Source organism: Beta vulgaris, chromosome 4 (genome assembly GCF_026745355.1).
Source record: "Beta vulgaris subsp. vulgaris cultivar EL10 chromosome 4, EL10.2, whole genome shotgun sequence".
Classification (NCBI taxonomy): domain Eukaryota; kingdom Viridiplantae; phylum Streptophyta; class Magnoliopsida; order Caryophyllales; family Amaranthaceae; genus Beta; species Beta vulgaris.
The window spans coordinates 11,795,460-11,820,802 of NC_079205.1; positions in this window are offsets into that span (position 1 = coordinate 11,795,460).

Sequence of the window (25,343 nt, forward strand, 5' to 3'; positions counted from 1 at the left end):
TAAGTATGGCTATGAAAGTACACAAGTATTTGAGAAGGAGAAGAATATTAGAAATGTTACAAAGATGTTACAAGGATCACAAATTTGACTACTAGAAACAACAATGAACAATCTTCTAGGCACGATACGCTTTCCCAAAAGCAATATACCGACCGTTACTTTCAGCACGGGTTACACGGAATTCACTCTCGAGATACAAAGAAGAAACAACGATGATCACGCTCACTATAATTATCATTAAATGAGAATAAGTGTGTGAACAATGAACTTGTGCTTTTTAATAGAGAGAGTTTTCTCTTGTTGCTTTCATAAACATGTATAGGATAATGAAATTAGAGTACTTTGAATTACAGGAACATCTAGTATTATATGACAAATAACCGTCACAAACCAACTGAAGAGATGCGAAAATAAGCCAGCGTAGAGGGCTCCACTCTGGAGCGGGCGCTCTAAGTAGGGATGGCAATTGGGCGGAGCGGGGCGGGTGCGGAGGATGGTACCCCCATCCCCGCACCCGCATTAAATTCTCATCCCCATCCCCGCCCCACCACCCATTGCGGGGGAAATTCTAGACCCAACCCCGCCCCACCCCCGCCCCCGCGTCGTACTCGTGTCACACCCACTTCATCCTCGCAAAAAATCCACCAAAAAAACTGCCATAAGCCCATTATAGTTGTCTACTTCACAAAATCACAATATAATATGGTAAAAGAAAAGTTAAAATACATTAACAAAGGCAAATATTTTATTACATTTCAACAGTGTCTTCAAATACGTTAGTAATATATGTATAATAATAATTTTAATAATAAATATGCGGGGCGCGGGGGTGGGGTGGGGCGGCTGGGGATGGGGTGGGTATAACATAAAATCCACACCCGCTCCACCACCCATTGCGGGTACAATTTTAATCCCCATCCCCGCCCCAATTTGGCAGGGATGGGGCGGGTCTCCTACTTGACCCGCCCCACTGCCATCCTTAGCTCTAAGCAGGAGCCGGCGCTCCTCGTGCAATTTTTGTCAGTTTTCGCGTTCTTAAAATCCCTGCCAAATTTGATCGCTCGCTCTAAACCGAGCGAATGCTCCTTCATCAATGTAAGAAATACATTAATGAACTCTATAACTCATATTGATTCGAGTCATGCCACCATAACCATTACGAATCAAAACCACGTGACATGAAACCAAGACATCTAATACTCTAAATCTCCAATAATCCTCCCCCATTTAGAGTATCCATTTGTATTACTAGCACAAACTTCATCACTACAAAAACAACCTCATGCTAAATGAAAGTGTACAAAGACTTGAACTTCCACTTAGTACAATACACATTCTAAGAATTCGTATCCAAATGGTGTCGTTAAACGTTTGAACCATTAGCAATACATAATGAACACTTGAAGATATTGTACACACAAGATTAAATATTTTTTCTCATTATATACTTGACATTAAAATAGCCATGGGTCCGTATCATTCATAAGTACATCAAAGCTATGCCCACTAGCTCCGTGAAGCAGCCAAACTCGCACTCACATAAGTAGATCTCTTAGAAGAAACATGCTCTTGTGATAAAGCATAATGTCAAGAGACCTAGTAAGATTATACAACCTCTTAAATCATCACATATTTAAAGAACTTTACATTGGATGATTATATTAGTTCTTTCAATCATCAAATAAAGAAAATAATCTTATTAAACTCAAGACCCAATGTCTTATTGGGCGTTCAATTAAGATTTCCCTACTCGTGATTTTCAATGGGCACCAATCCTAAACCGATTGCCATCCTCAATACCGTATCTCTAGCTAAAGCCTTAGTGAAGCAATCCGCTAGATTATACGTAGTCCTTACATAGTCAACTGTAATAGCACTATATCTGATCAATACTTGGACATAACTATGTCTCACACCGATGTGCCTTGATTTACCATTGTAAACTTGACTATAAGCCCTTGCCAACGCTGCATCATTATCACAATGTATAGAATAGGTGAAATCGGTTTTGGCAACAAAGGTATCTCAAACATGAGATTCCTTAACCACTCGACTTCTTTGCTTGCCGATGCCAGAGCTATAAACTCCGATATCATTGAAAAATCCGCAAAGCAAGTTTGTTTCTTGGAAGCCCAAGATATAGCACCTCCACTAAGGAGGAATACCCATTCACTTGTGGAGGAATGATCTTCTCTATTAGAGATCCAACTTGCATCCGAATACCCTTATAAAACCGAAGGATATCCACTATAGGACAAACCATAATCCATGGTTTTCCTCAAATATTTTAATACTCGACGAATAGCTTGCCAATGTTCCATACTAGGATTACTAATATACCTACTTAATTTCCCTACCGCAAACGTGATATCTGGCCTAGTACTCGTCATAGCATACATCAAACAACCTATAACCCTCGCGTACTCAAGTTGAGATACAATATTACCATCATTTGGCAACAATTTTTCACTTGGGTCCATAGGAATTGAAACAAGAGAATAATTACTAACATTAAACTTCTTGAGCACTTTCTCAATGTAATGAGATTGTGACAAGATCAATTTTCCATTGTCTCTCTTAATTCTTATACCTAAGATGACATCCGCCTCTCCCAAATCTTTCATGGAGAATTTTGAAGATAGAAAGGATTTTGTCCATTGAACTTGTGACATGCGTTCCAAAAATCAACATGTCATCTACATATAAGCAAATCATGACACCATTACCGTTGTCATCAAATTTGCTATACTTGTCTGAATTATTCAACTTGAAACCATTAGACAACACAACCTCCATCAAACTTTTATTGCTTTTGTAATTGTTTTAGCCCATACAAAGATCTAATTAACTTGCATACTTTGTGCTCTTGACCTTTCACGACAAATGCTTCCGGTTGTCGCATGTAAACCTCTTCCTCTAGTTCTCTATTCAAGAACGCCGTCTTGACATCCATTTGATGGATCACAAGCTTATGAATAGCAGCAAGAGCTATTAATAACCTTATAGTAGAGATTCTAGCAATGGGTGCATATGTATCGAAATAATCAATACCCGGTTTTTGTGAAGAACCTTGAGCCACAAGACGAGCTTTGAACTTATCAATAGTTCCATCCACTTTCATTTTAGTTTTGAAAATCCATTTACACCCAATTGGTTTACACTTAGGAGGTAAATCAGCTAGAACCCAAGTGTTATTTCCATGATGGAATCCATCTCATCATTAATTGCCTCTTTCCAAAAAGGCATCTAGAGCCCTCATAGCCTCATTAAACGTTAAAGGATCCTCTTCCACATTAAATATATATGGAAACTTAGTCGTTTGGGTTTCGGCACTTTTACATCCCCCAAACTTTGAGATAACTCAAGTTTGGTTTTCTTTTATACCAAAGTTCATATGGGGTAACCTCGTTCTTTGTCATTGGAACTCGGTTTAACATATGACAAGCTGTTAAAATAGCTTCTCCCCAAAACCATCACTTAAACCTGAATAGTAACATAGAATTTACCATTTCTTGCAAAGTTACATTCTTTCTTTTCGCTATACCATTTTGTTGTGGTGTATAAGCTGCGGTTGTTTCATGTATTATTCCCATAGATTGAAAATAACTTGGATAATAGAATTCACCACCTTTATTGGTTCCAAACCATTTAACTTTGTCATTTAGTTGTAATTCAACTTCATTCTTATAGATCTTAAACTTATTAAGGGCTTCATCCTTACTAAATAACAAGTATACATAACAAAATCGAGAATAATCATCAATAAAAATTATCATGTATTTCTTGTTCCCTAAGGAATTGAAGGGGTGCTATGGAAATCACATAAATCATTATGCACCAAATCAAGCAATGAAGTATCTTTTTCCACATTGTTTAATTTGGAAAAGACTTTCTAGTTATCTTAGTTAACATGCATGTTCCACACTTCTCTATACTTGGATCAAAAGAGGGAATCAAATCATGCTTAGACATGGTATACAACTTTTTATAGCTAACATGACTAAGTCTATTATGCCATAGAGGAGAAATGTCATTGACAAAAAAAAAGTATCTTTCAGAGCATTAGAAATACTAAGTTTAAACATGCTATTACAAAGATAACCAAGTCCTACAAATGTACCACCCTTAGACAATATAAATTTATCAGCTTCAAACACCATTTTAAAACCTAATCGATTCAAGGTAGCACCGGAGACTAAATTTCTCCTAACTTCCGGAGCATACAACACAACTCTTAAAATAAGAGGCTTTCTGGAACTAAAAACTAATTCTACTTGTCCTATGCCTAGAACCTTACCCATAGAATCATTTTCCATGTAAATAACTTCTCCATTGTCAACCTCCTTGAAGGTCTTAAATAGAGACCGCTCCTTGCATACATGTTTTGATGCTCCTGATTCGATTCACCATGAACAATCATCCTGTACACAAAAGATTTCAGAAATCATACACACAAAATTCAGATTTGAATTAAGTGAAACTTGTATACTCATACCTTGTTGGGAATGGGTTTGGCTAGACTCGCCATTCCTACCATTATTTTTGTTCACTTTCTTCTTCCAAATGGTGCAATCCTTCTTGAAGTGACCGGGCTTCCCACATTCCCAACAACCTTGTTGAGCACCTTCACCGAACTTAGGCTTCTTCCCATTGTTGTCTTTGGTGAAATTATTAGCCCTCTTCTTAGGATTAGAAGACTCCATTGATTTACCATCCTCCACCATGTTAACGGTGGAAAAATTAGGATTGACATCCTTTTGTCCATCTTGGACCCAAATATCCTCTTCAATTCGAAGATGAGCACCCAATTGTTCAACATGCATATCATCTTTCTTATGCTTAAGAGAATTTCTTACATCTTTCCAACTAGGTGGCAATTTGTCAATAATAGAGGAAACTACAAAGGTTTCATCCATCACAATGTTGTTTTGTTTAAAACTCCCTAAGATTATTTGAATTTCATGAAATTGTTCCATAATAGGCCCTGAATCAACCATTTTAAAGTTATTGAAATTACTAACAAGAAATTTCTTGCTAGAAGCATCCTCGGCCATGTACTTGCTTTCTAAATCATCCCAAAGAATCTTAGCGGGTTCTACAAATTGATAAACATCAAACAAAGTATCAGACATACCGTTGAGGATGTGACCACGACATATGTAATCGTCGTTCTCCCATTTGTTTCTCTTCCTAATTGCTTCAAAAGTTTCATTTTCCACTTCATCGGGTTTGGGAGTACTTAGGACATATGCTACACTTAGAGAGGTAAGGAGGAAATGCATCTTCTTTTGCCATCTACGAAAACCCACGCCATCAAACTTGTCTAGTTTGTGAAAATTTGTTGTCATCTCACGAATGGTAGTCATCTTCGATAGATATTGCTTTTGGATTGTTAGAAATACTACAAAGATGTTACAAGGATCACAAATTTGACTACTAAAAACAACAATGAACAATCTTCTAGGCACGATACGCTTTCCCAAAAGCAATATTCCGACCCTTACTTTGATAACGGGTTACAAGGAATTCACTCTCGAGATACAAAGAAGAAACAACAATGATCACGCTCACTATGATTATCGTTAAATGAGAATAAGCGTGTGAAAGAATTTGATGTGATGAACAATGAACTTGCGCTTTTCAATAGAGAGAGTTTTCTCTTGTTGCTTTCATAAACATGTATAGGATAATGAATTAGAGTACTTTCAATTACTTATATGACAAATAACCGTCACCAAGAGATGCAAAAATAAGCCAGCGCAGAGGAGGAGTTGGCGCTCCACTCTGAAGCGGGCGCTCCAAGCAGGAGCCGGCGCTCCTCGCGCAATTTTTATCAGTTTTCGCGTTCTTAAAATCCCTGCCAAATTTGATCGCTCGCTCTAAACCGAGCAAACACTCCTTCATCAATGTAATAAATACATTAATGAACTCTATAACTCATGCTGATTCGAGTTACGCCACCATAACCATTACGAATCAAAACCACGTGACATGAAACCAATACATCTAATACTCTAAATCTCTAACAAAGAAGAGTAAAGTAGTTTTAGACTAAGCTCGTAATCTCATGTCTTAAATTGACTTCATGTTTCCCTATTTATGATAAAAAAACCCTAGTTAAGTTACCGTTATTGGTTGGTGGAAATGATAGATATTCCTGCTGGAGATTTCTTATATCATTGCGAGCTTTAACCATTATTCTCCCAACTGCCCAACAGATGCCGACTTTATTCAACGCGGAATATAAACACGTGCTTGATGGTGATGTAAACAAAATCGGGACATGTCGTATCTTTGGACACGTCGATTAATGTTGGTCAAATATGACTCGAATTTTACCACACAACAATTCCCCTAATTTTGCTTGGGAATTGCGCCAAAAAGTTGAAAAACGAAAATTACAACTTCCTATTACCCACACAATTAAATACTAGACCTTGAACACTGTTACATGTCTTTTCTTTCAAAAGGTAACCATCACCCATAGTTACGTCTCTCCCCAACCATTCATTATTTTAAAATATTTATTTACTTGCACACGCCACTTTTTTCAGATGCATATTTACCGTTTCATCTTCCAAATTCTCCAGGTAAGAATTCTCTCTGTAATTTTTCAATTTTGCCTTCTTCAATTTTATAGTTCTTTTTTTAGTTGCCTTTTTCGCACTTCTTCCAATTAAGATGGGAAAGAAAAGTACTAGCACCAGAAAGAGAGCTCAGTAGCTTTATGTTTCTTCTATTTCTTCCTCTAAAAAGAGTGAACACAACTTCCTTCCCTCTGACATTCTTGATGCTTTGAGCTCTAAACCAAAGTCCCTCTTAATTTCACGCAAATGAGAGTTTGTGATCCGACGGAAATCTCCATTTTTGTATTGGTGGTTAATGTAAATTAGAATGAAATAGAATATAAACCTATGGAAAGCGAGGTTATTGAAGGAGTTGTAGATGGGATTCGTAAGAGATAGAGCAGTAGTGAGGTGGTTAACATTTGCGGGCTTAAATATGAAGAGGATTCGGCCCATGACAATTTAGATCATAATTATTGAGATAAAAGATACGGTTTTTTCACCATATACCACTGATTTTTTTTTGCGCCATAGAACCTTTCAAATTTTCAAATTCACTATATACCCCCGACATTTTAAAAAATAAATCAACCTACTCTTATGACTAACAGAACTCTAACACCGTTAGTCATTAACCCTTAATCCCCCCTCTAACCCTAATTTAACTAACCTAAACCTAACCTAACCCCAATCCCTAATTCCCCAATAATCCTAACCCTAACAACCCAGCCCCACCCCTTCCCCCACCAACCTCAACAGCCCCCCTAAAACCGTCGCACCACCCTCACATCACCTTTGAAACCGTCGCACCATCCTCATAACACCCCTAAAATCGTCACACCACCCTCGCAGCACCCCTGAAACCCTCACATCAACCCTAAAACTGTCGCACCACCCTCACAACAGTCTTGAAACCCTCACACCTCCCCTAAAAATCCTCGCACTACCCTCGCATCACCCCTGAAACCGTCGCACCATGCTCGTAGCACCCCAAAACCCTCACACTACCCTCGTAGCACCCCTGAAACCTCGCACCACCCTCACACCTTCCCTAAAAACCCTTGCACTACCCTCGCAGCACCTTCGTGTCATTTCTGAAACCCTAGCAACACCTTCACAACACTTCTAAAACCCTGGCAGCACCCTCGAAATCACTATGAACCAACACATCACCCTGAAAATCGTTACCTAGTGGGTTTTAAAATATATACCCCAAGTGCACGATGTATGTCTAGCGGAAACTGGCAAATACGGGTTGATCCTACAGGGAGAGGAGTTCTATAGATTTATGCTCAATTATTTAACTACTTCAAGAGAGGAAAATGATTGAAGAATTAATAACTAAACTAGAACAAACTAGAACACAAAAAGATGGAAATTTATCAAATAATTAAAAACCTAGGGCAATCGATCGGTCCACCATGCTTATACCAATTTAATCACGACAATATAGTTCAACAATATTTGGGTTGAGGTTCCAATAATTAGAGTATTTCGTTAATCCTACGGTCCGGCTTAACAACTCTTAGATTAACATATGCCAGTACGATCGCTCATCAAATCTACCTATTGTAACAAGCCTGTAATGAATACGATCTTTCGATTCTAACTCCTATTAGCTAAACATAACTCATGATATTGCACAATTACATGAACTAAACAAGCATAACAAATCAATAGGAATTATTATAATGCAATCCAAATAACGAAGAACTGTAAACCATAATAACAAAAAGGTATAAACATGGCTTCCCTCTATAAGCCCTAGAAAAATTCTACTCACTCATTATAATAATAAACTCAATAAACATAATGCACGTAGAAGAATCCATTAAATTAAACAAAGTAAAGAGGAACACCGAATGATTGAAGAACAACGAAAACGAAATCAATGATCTTTATAATCTTCAAAACCAAGAGTCAATACAAAGCTAAAGAGAAAAAACTAAGTATTTAGACCTAAAAAACAAAGAAATTAAGATGGTCTAATCGAAAATACTAAAATCTTATTTATACATATACAAAACCGGCTAAAAAGGGCAAAATTAACCTTCCCGAAAAACCGGTCGAGCGATGGTGATTCTCAAACAACGACAAAGAAAAAATTCCGCATGGTCGGGCGCGCAAGCAAGAAAAACCGGGCTAACATGCCTTGCATTCTGGTGAAAATTTCATTTCGCCCGGTAGGGCGAAACCGTTCGGTCGACCGGGCGGGACAACTGCGATTTACGTCAACTTGCAAAGGATGTATCTCTCAAACCAGAAGTCAGATTGGGGTGTGTGAGTTATCATTGGAAATCACTTGAAGTCTAGTTTCCAAACCAGCTAGAATTTCTTGATTATAAAGTTTCTATCAAAATTTATGATCAAAATAGTGAATAGGTGTCAGTTTTGGCACTTCTTTCACTAACTCTTTGCTTCATTTTAACTCAAAATTGTCGCTAACGGATTCATTGTGATCATTGTGCAAGATATATTCATCTTAAATGATTAATAGGCTTTATCTTAGATAATCATAATCAATTTGTATTAAATTAACCTGAAAATCATCAAAGCACGCAAACGGGGAGTAGTAGAGCACAACTTACGTAATTCATGCCATTATTCACCTAAATGCTCTAAAAGGAGTTCTAAATACAATCAAAATCCATCTAAAAACTATATATAAATATGACATATCAAACTCCTCAAGCAAACAGGACATGAACATGAAAATAATTGTCTGGCCCCTCAGATAGGAAAATCACAGTTCAAAATATTTTCATGATTAAGAACTGTTCAAGCAGACAAAATTCAAGTTCGCTGTTCATATTAATCTAACTACCAATCACCCAAGCAAATAATCAAATGCGGCTGCCTTATATGACATGCAAATCTCGAAAAGGCACTCGCTAGGGCGTCACTCCTCTCAACATTTTTGTGGCAGACAATAAATGTTCGCGAACACTCACCATCCCAACCATCGATATGTATACACACACACACATACAAACAATTAAGCATAATCTTAATGATATTAATAAAGACAGATATAAGTGTAACCTTAAGGTTTTTCACATTAAATTGTTGTCTTATAATCAAGCGTAATTTAATTGATAGTTAAAATTATCTTTAGATGCAATTACTTTCTACATGATGTTAAAAAAAAAAGTTAGTTCCACTGCAACCCCAATTCAAGTGACACTAAAAAATATCTTTAGATGCAACAATAATATATGTGATGCTGAAAAAATGGCTATAGAGACAACTAAATTCATTTGACGCTAAATACATGGCTTTAGAGACAACTAACTACATTTGATGCTAAAAAAAGGGCTTTAGATACAACTAAATTCATCTGACACTAAATACATGGCATTAGATACAACTAACTACAATTGATGCTAAAAAAATGGCTTTAGAGACAACTAACTTTATGTGAAGTTGGAAATACGGATTTAGAGACAACCAATATTCATGTAATGCTAAAAAAATGGTTTTAAAGGCAACCAACATTCATCTGATGCTGAAATGTATCTTTAGAGGCACCATAATATACTTGACACTAAATACCATATAATTTAGAGGCAACCGTGTTTATTTGATGCTAAAAGGGGGTTTTAGAGGCAAGTCGGTCAAATGATGTGCCTCTATAGCCAAAATTTTTTGTAGTGTGAAATGCATACTTGAAATACTCTTGTTCATCTCCCCCTTTATTCTTGTATCTTCTTGATCTCCCTTCTAATTGCAATGCTCCAATCATGTGCACTTGTTTTGTGCTCTTGAATCCTTGAAAATACCCCTTGATGTTTACTCCTCCACTTTTATTTCCCTTATGTCGTAGCATTGTGTTTGTTTGCTTGAATTATTGTTGATGAACTCCATGATCCTTATTACCCTACTTTAATTTTTTTTGTCGGTATCTTGATTGTTGATCCGACATACAAAGTCTTCTTACCTCAATTTGCATTTTGGGTCTTTACCCATCCTATGCACTACCGTCACATCTATTGCCCGCATTTTGCTTAGGTCTTGTTTTAGGGTCTAATGCCCTTTAATGCTCGGGTTTTTTGCCCGGCACATGATCGGGGTCTATTTCCTTGCCCCTGATGTATCTAGTTCACAATATTTTGTATATGTCACCCTGGTATGCATAGTGCTAGCATATATTTTGCCACCCATATGCTTGTAATGTTGTGGCTTTGTGAAGCCATCAACTTAATTTGTTTGGCATATTATTCACCATTTGTATATGCATATGAAAAGTGTAATTTGATTTTGAAAAACGAAACATGGAGTAGTTTTAAAATAGACATAATTTGAGAAGCATGTAGTTACTTACTGTGGATTTGGTGAAACCTTGGAGGAGACAAATCGGGAAAAACTCGATGGAAAAGGAGAAAAATGTATCTTCATCGGATAAAGTGACGAGTCTAAAGGATATCATCTCTATCAGCCCGAATCTAAGAAGCTAATAATCTCAAGAGATGTCATAATCGATGAAGGAGCTCCATGGACGTGGATGGAGAATGAATCTCAGCCACGTGAAGGAGATTTTCTTCCACCAAGCCCAAGAGAAGATGAAGGCCCAGATCATCCAGCAACACATTCATCCTCCAGTCCATCATCACCGAGATCTCCAACCACATTCTCGAGATCGTTGAGTCCAACATCAGAATCAAGCTCTCAAAGCTCAGCTCGAGTAGTACGACGTTCGCAAAGGGACCGACGACCACCAAGCTACTTGGAGGATTTCCAGTGCAATCAAGCTATCATGGCTCTCTTCGCTAGCGAACCACAAAGCTTTCAAGAAGCATCACGAGAAGAGAAATGGATTGAGGCCATGAATGAAGAAATCAAGATGATCGAGAAAAATAACACATGGGAGCTTGTTGAGAAACCTGAAGACAAAGAAGTCATCGGTCTCAAATGGGTTTACAAGGTCAAGTATAATGAAGATGGCTCCATCCAGAAGTACAAGGTACGTCTTGTTGCAAAAGGTTACTCCTAACAACCAGGGATTGACTTTAACAAGACATATGCTCCCGTTGTCCGCATGGAGACTATCATGTCAGTCCTTGCTCTTGATGCTCAACTTAAATTACCTGTCTTTCAATTAGATGTCAAGTCAGCATTTTTAAATGGGGAGCTTGAAGAAGAAGTATATGTTGAGCAACCACAAGGATATCTCACCGAAGGCAAAGAAGACAAAGTATACCGCCTTCGTAAAGCCCTTTATGGGCTTAAGCAAGCACCCAGGGACTGGAATAGCAAAATAGATGGCCACCTACTTCAAAATGGGTTTATAAAAAGCCCAAGTGAGCCATCACTATGTATCAAGGCCCAAGGATCACAAGATTTCCTCATATTGTGTCTCTATGTAGATGATCTAATCTACATAGGTACTAATTCAAAAATGATTACGGAATTTGATAAGTCATTTTTATATATAGTTTTTAGGTGCATTTAGGTTGCCTTTTAGAGCATTTAGTTTCATATTTAGGTTCATTGATGCATTATATTCTTAAGTTATATTTTTCTACTCCTATTCGGTATGTTTTCTTATTTTTGATGAATTTCAGGCATTGAGAACGTATTTGGATTATGATTAGATGAACTTGAGGATTAGGAGCACTTGGAAAGGATTTATAATGCTTAAGGATCATATGGATATGTCATAGTACGAGTTTGAGCAAAAACGAAGCGGAAAAGTCATTAGAAGAAATGTGAAAAAGAAGTCACATCTACTCTTCTGATCATAACTTTTGATGTGCTTATTTAAATCGAGTAATTCTAACATATTTGGAAACTAGACTTGAAGAGATTTCCAACGATAGGTGGCACGCCCTGAGAAGACTTCTATTCAAGAAGTTATGCCTTTTTGAAGTTGGACTGTTTCTGCTGGAATCTGCCACGTACGCGTACCCGCGGATCACTAATCCGCCTATTAATGATATATGTAAGACTTTCCTTATCTTGTAAATTACTTTCCAAGTCATATTAGGTTATTGAATATTTATTTAGATAGGTTTTCATTCTTTCTCTCCCCTCCTCCCTCTCACGTTATTTTCTTAAGTTTAGTTTTAGTTTTCTCTCCTCTCTTTTCTCTCTAGTTTTTAGTGTAAACCCTAGTTTTTATTCTTCTTCATTAATTCATGAGTTCTATTAGTTTCTTTCATTGATTTCTTTAATTATGTTTTCTTTTATAGTTTTAGATTTCATTATTTATTTCATGATAGAGTAGTTTCTTTTATCTATGGTTAAGTTGAACCCTAGTATGATTTAATTCATGATTGTTTCTTTAAATTCTCATATTAATGGTTGATTGTTCTTGCTTAATTGATTGTGCATATTCCAATACTAGATTAGGGATAACTAGTATTGTTATGATTCCATTGTCTTGATCACAACGGGAGTTGGATTTTGACGGATTTGAGTATTTCAATTAAGGACATGAAGTTCTCCACGGGAGTAGGTAGAATGGATTGTTAGGAAGTTAAAGTGCAGTGTTTAATGTCTTTAATTTGCATGATTCAACGGGAGTAGGCTTGAATGCATATTAGAGAAGCCATAGATACTCGGGAGAGGTCTATGGTACTTTATAGGGTGTACTTTTCCTTGTGAACATTTAATTTATTAGTTTGGGGTAGAAATTATTTTGTATTATTTCGTGCTAGTGGGGATACTAGCTGTAGATTTTTTTATTTATATATTGATTAGTATAGTTACTTCGACGATCATTGTTATTAATCTCCTTTAGTCTTACCATTATTTAAGGGCTAATCATAGAACAACTTTCTCTCTGTGGGATCGACTCTGACTTACCCTACTACATAGTTAGGAGGATTAGTTAGGTTATTTATTTTTGTTAGGTGCGCGACACGCCTACCAAATTTTGGCGCCGTTGCCGGGGAGACGGTTTTGTTTTAGTTAGTTTTTATTGTTGGTGAGACTAAATTGTATATATTTTTTTTCCCTTTTTGTGAATATTTTATATTTATTTTTTTTAATTCTTTTTGTATCATGGAGTCATGCTATTTTGATGACGGGGATAATTATTTTGCTAGGCAACATAGTAATAATTTTTGGAATTCTCATGTTTACAGTTTTGATGCATCATATCAAAATCCTCCCAATTTTTGCATGAGTTCTCCTAAATTACCTCATATGTTATGTGAATCCCATGTATATGCTAGTAATTCTAGAGCAATTTTTTCTTTTCTTCAATATGAGAATGAATTGTTTTGGAAATACTATCACAGACTTGGTGATTTTATAGGTCCTAATCATGGAATTGAATTATGGTATATGTGCCTAGTGATTTATGAGGGGTTAAATGAAGAAACTAGGATGGTGGTAGAATCTATGTGTGATGGAGGATTTCTATTCCAATCGCCTGATTATTGTTGGGATTTAATTGAGTGGTTGGCTAGAGATACTTATGAGTGGGAGATGTCTTCATCTGCTCTTTCACCCCAAACTTACATGTCACCACCCCCTTATTGTTCTAATTGTCAGTCTACTTCTCATGATTTTTATTCTTGTGATGTGACATTAATAGATGGTTTCGACCCCTCTTCCCAATTTGAATGTCAATCTGCTCAGAATTCTAGCCCCGATCCGTTTATTTATGATGATAATGAGGGTTGGATAATAAATGAGAGCTATTGGGATGATGAAAAGATTGAAAGAACGACTAATGTGATGGATGTTTTGCAGGAGGAAGAAGCCATGGTTGAAATTTCCTCTTTGGAGGAAAGTCAAGTTGAGCGTGAGGTGATTTATGAGTCTTTATTGGTATCACCTACTGTTTTTGAGTCTCATGTTCCATTCTCTAAGAAACTTAATATGATATCTTCTTCCCCTATATTATATCCTCCATCGTTCGTTCTTTCTCCCCTTTTGAATGACTTTGATGATAATGTAAATAATATACAGTTAGTTTCTTTTCCTTCTTTTGAGTCATGTAAAAAGACTAACAATTTTTCTTTTACGTCTTCTTGTAAATATAATTTTTCCTTTGATTTTTCTTTTCGTAGTTTTAATAATTTTTTAGTACTAATTTTTTTCATTTTTCCTTTTCACTCTTATATAATATGCTCTGAGATGTCTGCAGGAACATATGATAAGCTTCTTAGAGCATTGAACTATTATGAGTGATTTACTAGTCTTCAACGGTCATGCAAGACCTTAAATTTGCGCTTCTCGGGAGGCAACCCGGACATTAACTTATTTTCTCTCTTCTTTTCTTTACTTTTATACGATTTTTGTCTTTGTTTTTTCCTTTTTTAGTGTTTTTGCTAACTTTGGTGTGTTTTGTGTGTTTGTTGTAGGTGGAACAAGTTTTATTTATTTATTTTTTTTTTTTTTTTTTAAAATAATAATAAAAAAAAATTCCCTGTTTCGATCTTTCCTCCCCAACCCTGCATCTTTCACCACGCCACCACTGCCTCACAACCCTCCCTTCTCCGACGAACTGCCGTCCTCACCGGAGCACCAACACCGGCGCACTACCACCGGAATTATCGCCGGCGTCCACACCGCTCACTCAACCTCAACCTCTCGCCGGAATCCCGCCGCACAACCGGCACCCCTGCTACCCTCTTCACACCAACCACCGCCATTCCGCACCACCAAAACCAACCGCCCCATTCTGTCCACCGTCACCACAAAAAAAATCACCGCCGCCCAACCACTCGCACCGGAATTCGTCGTCGCCCCATACACGCACCACTTCCTCTTCTCCTCTTCACGTCTGCTACAGTGATACTCCCTTCCTCTGTCCCCTTTTCGTGTCTACTGCCCTCCGCCCTACCGTGAACCACCATCATCGTCACAGCTTCCGTTTTCTTCGGCCAAGACCCGCTTCCCTCTGATTCTTTTTCTTTCTTCCCTTTTCCCCCTTTTTCTTTCCCTTCTTCTTTATTTTCTTTTCATTTGAATTAGTCTGATTTTATTTTTTTTATTTTATTATTTTTTTTTCTTTTCTTCTTTTCATTTTTTTTTCTCTTCTTTTATTATTACCTTTTCCTATAATCATCTAATTCTTCTTTCTTTCTTTAATTGATGATTGTTGTAGGATTTGTGCAAATGGCAACAAACAGTTCAAGTTAGTCTTCAAGAAGTCGTGCAATGTGATTTTTAAGCTTATTCGATACTTCAATTGGGTAGTAAGCTTTTTTATTTTGTATTGTTGATATTGTTGATATGACTTTAAAATTTTTGCTTGGATTTTTCTATTGATGCCCTCTTGTTGCAAATCTTTTCAACACATTGATTGAATTTTGGATTGTGGGATTTTTGTGGTTTGTGGTGTTGTGGCTTTTGGTGGACGACTTTGGTGTTGCATGATTGTTGGGTTTCGATATTGTTCGTTTTCTGAACTGGTTTATGCAGTGAGGACACTGCAAATTCTAGCTTGGGGGAGGAATATTCTATCTTTTATTGCTTTTTAGTGTAGATTTCATTGCTTTCGTAGGATGTTGCATGGTTTGTACTGCTTATTAGGAGTGGGAGTTTACGTGTAACCAAAAAAATTGTACTGCTTTCTTAGATGCATTAGCATATTTCACCTCATATTAGATTTCATGTCATTTTAGTTGCATCTATGGGACTACTGCTAAAACTTTTTGAGAACCTTGTTGATATTTTACTACATTTGTTAAGTGTCACTCATCTTGTTCATGATACTTCATAGCATGATTGTTTCGCAACTGATTGTTTGTGGTAAGATTGATTGATCTCTCTCTGGCTCGATTTAACATTACTATGCAGACACCTTAATTTAAGTGAGCTTTTGTGCCTATAAACTGACGTATCTGTGTCAGTTCTGTTCTTTCATGTGTGATTAGTTCCTCGTTGTTGCATTGATCTTGACTTTGACTTGGTACTCCTTGATATTTGATAGTGCATATATTTTGATATGATTGAGGCGTTTCATTTGATGATCTTAGCTCCAGAGTTATTCTTGTTTTCATATTATCCTTCCTTTTACCCCCGCTGAGCCTTTTCTGACTTTTTCGATTGTTACCTACAATACATGCCTTGACCTCATTTGATTCTTGTCCCAAGCCTAGCTCGGGGGAGCGAGTATTAGTTTTGGTTTAGTTTGTATTGGATTGAAGTGCTCTATTTGTGGTTTAGACTGATGGAAAAGTATGTTTAGTGAGCTTGGAAATTGAAATTAAATTTTGAAAAAAAAAAAAAAAAAAGGTGAAAAATGAAATGAAAAAGAAGTGAAAAAGAAAGTAGTAAAAAGGGTTATGATTGAGTTTCTTAAGTGAAAAAGGTTGTTGATTAGATTTGGAGATTGTTGGTCGTTGCATGGAGTTGTTATGACCTTTTGTGGTCATGTTTTCAGTTATATGATTCCCCCTTCTTGGTTTTTCCACCACAATTCCCAAATTATTTCCATACCTTTAACCTCAACCCCATTACAACCCTTAAAAGTCCTCTTGATCATTATATATTGTATTGTTGAGTATTAAGTGAGTCAAAAAGTCAAAGTTAAAGAGTATTTGCTTCATCTGAGTCGACTGCTTTAGGTTGGGAGTCATTATTTAACCCTTAAACACATGAGAGATTTGAGTGCACATAACTATAGCGAGGTCTGTCAGGTTTTGTTAAATCCAGTTTGGGGGAGATGGTCTGTGGTATGATTGGAGAGTCGATTGCAATACATGACATGCTATGCGGCTTTGTTCGAGCTTGTTTCGATGCTTGGCTTATGTAGTGATTATATTTCTTGTGTTTTCAATTGAGTGTTTAGCCCTGTTGTAGTCCATATTGTAGTTGTCTAACTTTTCCGTGTCTATGTCTTATTGCTTGAGGACAAGCAATGTTTTAGCTTGGGGGAGTTTGACAAGTCATTTTTATATATAGTTTTAGGTGCATTTAGGTTGCCTTTTAGAGCATTTAGTTTCATATTTAGGTTCATTGATGCATTATATTCTTAAGTTATATTTTTCTACTTCTATTCGGTATGTTTTCTTGTTTTTGATGAATTTCAGGCATTGAGAACGTATTTGGATTATGATTAGATGAACTTGAGGATTAGGAGCACTTGGAAAGGAGTTAAATGCATAAGGATCATATGGATATGTCATAGTACGATTTGAGCAAAAACAAGCGGAAAATCATTAGAAGAAATGTGAAAAAGGAGTCACGTCTACTCTTCTGATCATAACTTTTGATGTGCTTATTAAATCGAGTAATTCACATATTTGGAAACTAGACTTGAAGAGCTTTCCAACGATAGGTGGCACGCCCGAGGAGACTTCTAGAAGAGTTATGCCTTTTGAAGTGGACTGTTTCTGCTGGAATCTGCCACGCGTACGCGCGGATCACTAATCCGCCTATTAATGATATATTTAAGACTTTCCTTATCTTGTAAATTACTTTTCAAGTCATATTAGGTTATTGAATATTTATTTAGATATGTTTTCATTCTTTCTCTCTCCTCCTCCCTCTCACATTATTTTCTTAGGTTTAGTTTTAGTTTTCTCTCCTCTCTTTTCTCTCTAGTTTTTAGTGTAAACCCTAGTTTTTATTCTTCTTCATTAATTCATGAGTTCTATTAGTTTCTTTCATTGATTTCTTTAATTATGTTTTCTTTTATAGTTTTAGATTTCATTATTTATTTCATGATAGAGTAGTTTCTTTTATCTATGGTTAAGTTGAACCCTAGTATGATTTAATTCATGATTGTTTCTTTAAATTCTCATATTAATGTTGATTGTTCTTGCTTAATTGATTGTGCTATTCCAATACTAGATTAGGGATAACTAGTATTGTTATGATTCCATTGTCTTGATCACAACGGGAGTTGGATTTTGACGGATTTGAGTATTTCAATTAAGGACATGAAGTTCTCCACGGGAGTAGGTAGAATGGATTGTTAGGAAGTTAAAGTGCAGTGTTTAATGTCTTTAATTTGCATGATTCCACGGGAGTAGGCTTGAATGCATATTAGAGAAGCCATAGATACTCGGGAGAGGTCTATGGTACTTTATAGGGTGTACTTTTCCCATTGAACATTTAATTTATTAGTTTGGGGTAGAAATTATTTTGTATTATTTCGTGCTAGTGGGGATACTAGCTGTAGATTCTTTTATTTATATATTGATTAGTATAGTTACTTCACGATCAGTGTTATTAATCTCCTTTAGTCTTACCATTATTTAAGGGCTAATCATAGAACAACTTTCTCTCTGTGGGATCGACTCTGACTTACCCTACTACATAGTTAGGAGGATTAGTTAGGTTATTTATTTTTGTTAGGTGCGCGACACGCCTACCAGAATTTAAGAAGGCAATGATGTCGGACTATGAAATGACCGACCTTGGGGCCATGAAATATTTCCTTGGCATGCAAGTCAAGCAAAGCCCAGGAAAAATATTTCTCTCACAAGAGAAATATGCAGACGACCTACTCAAAAAGTTCAACATGAGTGAATGCAAGCCATTAGCTACACCAATGACACTTAATGAAAAGCTATCCAAGAATGATGGGAAAGAGAAGGTCGATGCATCAATATATTGAAGTCTGGTCGGCTCTCTCATATATCTCAACACACACGAGACCAAACATAGTTCATTCTGTAAGCATTGTGTCAAGGTTCATGAGTGAGCCAAGTAAAGCTCACCTGGCAGCAGCAAAAAGGATTCTCAGGTATATCAAGGGAACAAAAAGTTATGGAATTCTTTACGAGACAGAGGAAAATCACAAGCTTACAGGATATACAGACAGCGATTGGGCCGGAAGCATTGACGATCGGAAGAGTACAAGTGGCTACGTGTTTCAGCTGGGAACCAAGGCTATCTCTTGGTCATCAAAGAAACAAGCAATAGTAGCTCTGTCATCAACAGAAGCTAAATATGTAGCAGCAACAAGTGCAGCATGTGAAGCAGTAGGGCTTAGAAGAATTCTCGATGATCTACAACAGACATCAGAAGAACCAACAACTATATACTGCGACAACATGTCTGCAATAGCCATGACAAAGAATCCAGTCTTTCATGCCCGAACGAAGCATATCGAGTTACGGCATCATTTCATCCGAGAACTAGCCGAAAAGAAAGAGATCGAGCTACAATTTTGCAAGATGGGGGAGCAGCTCGCAGACATATTAACAAAAGTAATTCCAACTGAGAAGTTCATCCAATTCGAAAGACAGCTCGGAGTACAAGAATTTTCAGATTAAGGGGGAGTATTAGATATTAATCAAGAAAATTCTCCATAGTAGTAGAAAGATCATGTAATTATAATATCTAGAGTAATCTAGGAAAATATCCATGAAAATATCTATGTTAGAAAAATCTAGATATATTTCTAGAATGATGTATAATAATATCTAGCCTAGGGAAAATCCTAGAAAAGTCCTAAGAAAAATCTAGATGTAAAAATCCTAGAAAAATCTAGAAGATGCACAAGTTTTCTTACCATACCTATAAATAGGTGATGGTGTAAGCCTTGAGTAGGTATGAAAAAAAAACATCACAAAGTTAATGAAAAAGCCTACCATTTCCCACAAACAATCTCCCCCTTTACCATCAAACAACAACACTCTTTAATCAAAAACATCTCTTAAGCATAAAAGTTCACTACTAGCTACTTCCGCTTAAATTTCCTACACTAAGCAGATAATATGAATTTACTTATTTTAAGGTGTCGTACTATATTGACTTTAGAATTTTACACTAATCTATTCAAACTGCTCCTATTTCATCATATATTTATTGAATCAAATTGTTGTCAATTAATATATTTATCAAAGGGGTTCTTCGACGACACCACCAAGACTAGTAATAATTCATCTTGTAGCCACCTAGTCATCTACTCAACAAGTGTATGAACTTGTGTTACTTGTCCCTTAATAATCTTCGTACTACTATAACCAATGAGCCACGTGATTATTTCACATGGATCGAAGAACAGTTTACTGTTATGTAAACAAGTAACCAGACTTCTACCATAATATATCAAACTAATTTTTATTTCATGGTCAATTTGTTGCACCGCATCGTACAAAATTACTTTTCAATCGGCATATAATTGTGTTATATGACTAGTAAAATGTTAAATAGGAACTAATCTCTTATAAGGTTGTGTTGAAACCCATGAAATGCCCATTTGTGAGTGTCCCACATTAGAGAAAAAGGAGAGGATAAACCACTTTATAAGATTAGGAGTTACTCCTCCTATCACCAATTGGTTTAAGGATGGAATCTCCTATCTTGTGAGTGGGCTAAACTCTTCTCCTCCTTATTGGGTCACCCAGGCCCATTTTCGAATAATCTGAAAAATTAACATGGTATCAGAGCCCGGGTTGCGGGTCTCATATAAACTGGGTATTTGATCGCTACTGGATAAGGGTTTACCTCGACAGGATGTCCAGCCCCTAAGAGGATTATTTCTGATTACCTTTCCAGTTAGCTCTAAATTCTGAAGACAAGTGAGGGGGTGTGTTGAAACCCATGAAATGCCCACTTGTGAGTGTCCGACATTGGAGAAAGAGGAGAGAATAAACCACTTTATAAGATTAGGAGTTACTCCTCCTATCACCAATTGGTTTTCAATAAGTAGATGGTGGACAGAGGTGTAGGATGAGCATCCTACACCTTGTCCAAAACTACGTAGTTTTGATGGTTTTAGGGGAGCTAAAATTTGGCAGGCTTTTGGCAGTATTTATGAAAGTGGGCCAGCTCTTTCTCTCTCATCACCCACTCATTCCCTCATTTTCTCTCTCATTATTTTTCAAGAACCATTTCAATTCTCTCTCTCATTTATTTTGTTCTTCATTTATTTCTCCCTTATTTTCATTCATTTGTATTATAAATTTCCAAATGTTGATATTTGATTTTATTTTCTGTTTTGCATTTTTAAAACTTTTTTTTAATGTACAAATGCATATGGTTTGATGTACAATAATATACAAGTGTACATTTGGGGATTTCCTGTGATCAAAGTAATGACCATCAGTGTACATTGTGATTTATCCTTATTTACGTTGGTTGCGGTACCTTTTTATTATTATTATTAGCTCCACCTACAGTTGCATGTACATGCACGTACCTAGCATGTACACTTTATTGACATTCATGTACATTAACTGGGTTAATGTTACAATCATGTTGGTATGTGTTGACCTTTTGTTTTAATACTCATATTGAGTTTTTTTTGTTTTGTTTGTGTCTATATCACAAGGATTGTACTTTGGATGTCTATTATTGTTCATTGTGTGTTATTGACGATTTTATGGGGGATGTCATTGTACATTTTGATTTTGTTAATGAACAACCACGAAGCCAAGAATGTACAAAGAAACATAATAGAATAAAAGTAACCTAATTCCTAAAGCTGATGTCAAGTGAGTAATTTGCAATCTTTGTACACTGGTGTGTTGATGTTTGTTCACTAATGAAATTCAATATGTACAATTACACTCCTATACCTCATAGTGCTCCAGGTGCCACAAAAACAAACTCAATATGGGTATTAAAACAAAAGCTCAATACATAACAACATGATTGTAACCCAGTTAATGTACATGAATGTCAACAAAGTGTACATGCAAGGTACGTGCATGTACATGCAACTGTATGTGGAGCTAATAATAAAAAAAGGTACCGCAACCAACGTAAATAAGGATAAATCACAATGTACACTGATGGTCATTACTTTGATCACTGAAAATAAGGATTCATTATTGTTTGATTGAATGTTCACTGGATATGGCTCAATGTACAAATATTCTAGCAAGATTGTTCAATTATTAAGCCTGAATGTACAATGTTGTTATGACTGAATGTTCAAGTTGTTTTATAGAGCTGACTTTGTTCTGTGTACATTAAAGTTGCGTTAATGATCATTGTGTATGACTAAATATACATTAGCTTCACTAACATGCATGCATATAACATATTCTATAGACACAAACAAAAACAAAAAAAACTCAATATGGGTACTAGATTAAAAGGTCAACACATAACAACATGATTGTAACCCAGTTAATGTACATGAATGTCAACAAAGTGTACATGCAAGGTACGTGCATGTACATGCAACTGTAGGTGGGGCTAATAATAAAAAAAAGGTACCGCAACCAACGTAAATAAGGATAAATAAAAATGTACACTAATGGTCAATACTTTGATCACTGAAAATCCCCAAATGTACACTCGTATATTATTCTACATCAAAACATATGCTTTTGTACATCAAAAAAAGTTTTAAAAATGCAAAACAGAATATAAAATCAAATATCAACATTTGGAAATTTATAATACAAATGAATGAAAATAAGGGAGAAATAAATGAAGAACAAAATAAATGAGAGAGAGAATTGAAATGGTTCTTGAAAAATAAATGAGAGAGAAAGAGAGGGAATGAGTGAGTGATGAGAAAGAAAGAGCTGGCCCACTTTCAAAAATACTGCCAAAAGCCTGCCAAATTTTGGCTTTCCTAAAAGCATCAAAACGACGTAGTTATGGCCAAGGTGTAGGATGCTCATCCTACACCTCGGTGCAGGATCTAATTTGCGATTGGTTTTAGGATGGAACCTCCTACCTTGTGAGTGGGCTAAACTCTTCTCCTCCTTATTGGGTCACCCAGGCCCATTTTCGAATAATCTGAAAAATTAACAGGTTGTGCCCTTAATGAATTAAGGTATGTATTATTTGTAGATAACTTATACTACCTCCGTTTCTTTTTAATTGTTATACTTTGACATTTTACACTATTCACAAATTGCACTTTGACCCTCGTTTGTGATTTATACGTGAATAAAAACATAGTCATGTGGGATCTTGTTAGATTCGTATTAGTATGTATTTTATTAATATGTAGTTTTTATATTTTTTACAAATACAAAATTAAAGATATAAAGGCTCAAAGTAGTGCATCGGCATGCGTGAAAAGTGTAAGTGTAACAATTAAAAAGAAACGGAGGTAGTATATAACTACAAAAGATTTTTTATTAATTAATTAAATTAGCTTACTAATTATGTTTACTAGAAATATCAATCGTTGTATTCTTTCTTAAAATAATGATAATATAGAAATATCCTTAAGAGAAGGACGAGTTATATATATGTGAAGTTGTTTACTGAGAGTCTATATGCCATTTGGCTCGAGCGTAATAGTAAGTGTTTTAGGGACACTTTGCTAAGCCCCCCATGCTATTGTAAAGGAGAACATTTTTAAAGTAGCTTGCAATTGTAATGGGTAAGAAAGAACTAGGCTTATCTTGACTTAGGGCCTGTTCTCCCCATCTTATTTTCAGTTTAGTTCAATTCAATTCAGTTCAGTTCAATTCAATTCAATTCAGTTCAATTCAATTCAGTTCAGTTCAGCTATGGACAATACTTTTACTCACATATCACAATTCATTTCAGTTCAGTTCAGTTCAATTCAGTTCAGTATAGTTTAGTTCAATTCAGTTTAGTTCAGCTATTTTATGCTGAAAAGAACATGCCCTTAGTAGGCTGTGTACATTGGATGTTTAAGGGGCAGTTTGTTGCTCTTCTCATTCTTAGGTTGCACCTTTTTTTTTGTTTATCAATAACAACTTTCAATTGCAAAAAAAAAAAAAAAAAAAAAATCCTTTGTAAAGACTTCCACTAGTACAACAAAAGAGTTAGAACTTTCAACTTTCTCATGCATGACCTAAAAAATAAATATTGTGCTTACATTCATTAGAAGGATGGATGGGGATCCGGTGGCCATAGTTCTGAGAAATAAGTATGTGGTATAGATATGAATGACCATACTTTTTGTCAATGAATAAATAAGATCCTCTATAGCTTCCGGGTCCAATCATGCACGTAAAGACCACACTACGTGGAGAACGGAGTAATGAAGGATAAGTCGTTTACATAGCTCTTGTCTTTGTCTTGAAGTTACGTTCCTATTACAAAATTTTACGACTTTATACATGATTACATTAATTAAAAGACTCAAATTATTGTACAATCCTCGCAAAACCGTGACTCACCAAGTAGGGATGGTCGATGGATCGAGTAATGGGTATATGCCACATCTGTGCTGTTTTGTGGGGTTTTGATTTCTAAAATGGAAGTTGTGACGAGTATTTAGTCTATTGGTTGTATTATTGTCACTTTTAGAGTTCATCTTCAACTTTTTCTCTACGAGCATATATGCAATATGTCTACAAAGCTTATAATTTGGTATCGAATTCTAATTTCTAACCGACATGGTGTTTCAATATTCCTATTTGGCGGGTACCCTCAATATTCGGTGTATGACAAACCACTATTAATTTAAGTAGCTTTTTTAATTTTTACTCTGGCGGATATTTAGCATCTTATTCACAAATTTGTGGGTTTAACTGTGTTACATTATAATTGTTAGTGTAACAACCCACAAATTAATGCTTCCTTTGTAAAAATAAATTCAATTGACATAAAATCAATGAAAAATTAACATGAGATTCATGTCATTATTTGTAAAGTATGCACGTCATCTATGTTGGACTGTTAAAGTCTATGTCATTATGTATGTTATATAATAAGTTATGGTGTGACATGTTACACTCAACTAAAGTATCCAATAGAAACAACAAGTCAATTGAACCACCCAGGTGAACAACCAATACATATAGGTGGTCAAACCAACCAAGTAAAACAATGAACAACTGATGACCAATTGTCGAACACCTCATAATATAATTCTTATAAACAAGTAAATAAAAAAGAACACTTCTGTTGGCTTTCAGAGAAAAAAAAAAGAATTCTTCTATTGATGAAATTTTGTTGTAAATTTTTTTGCAAAAGTGTTTC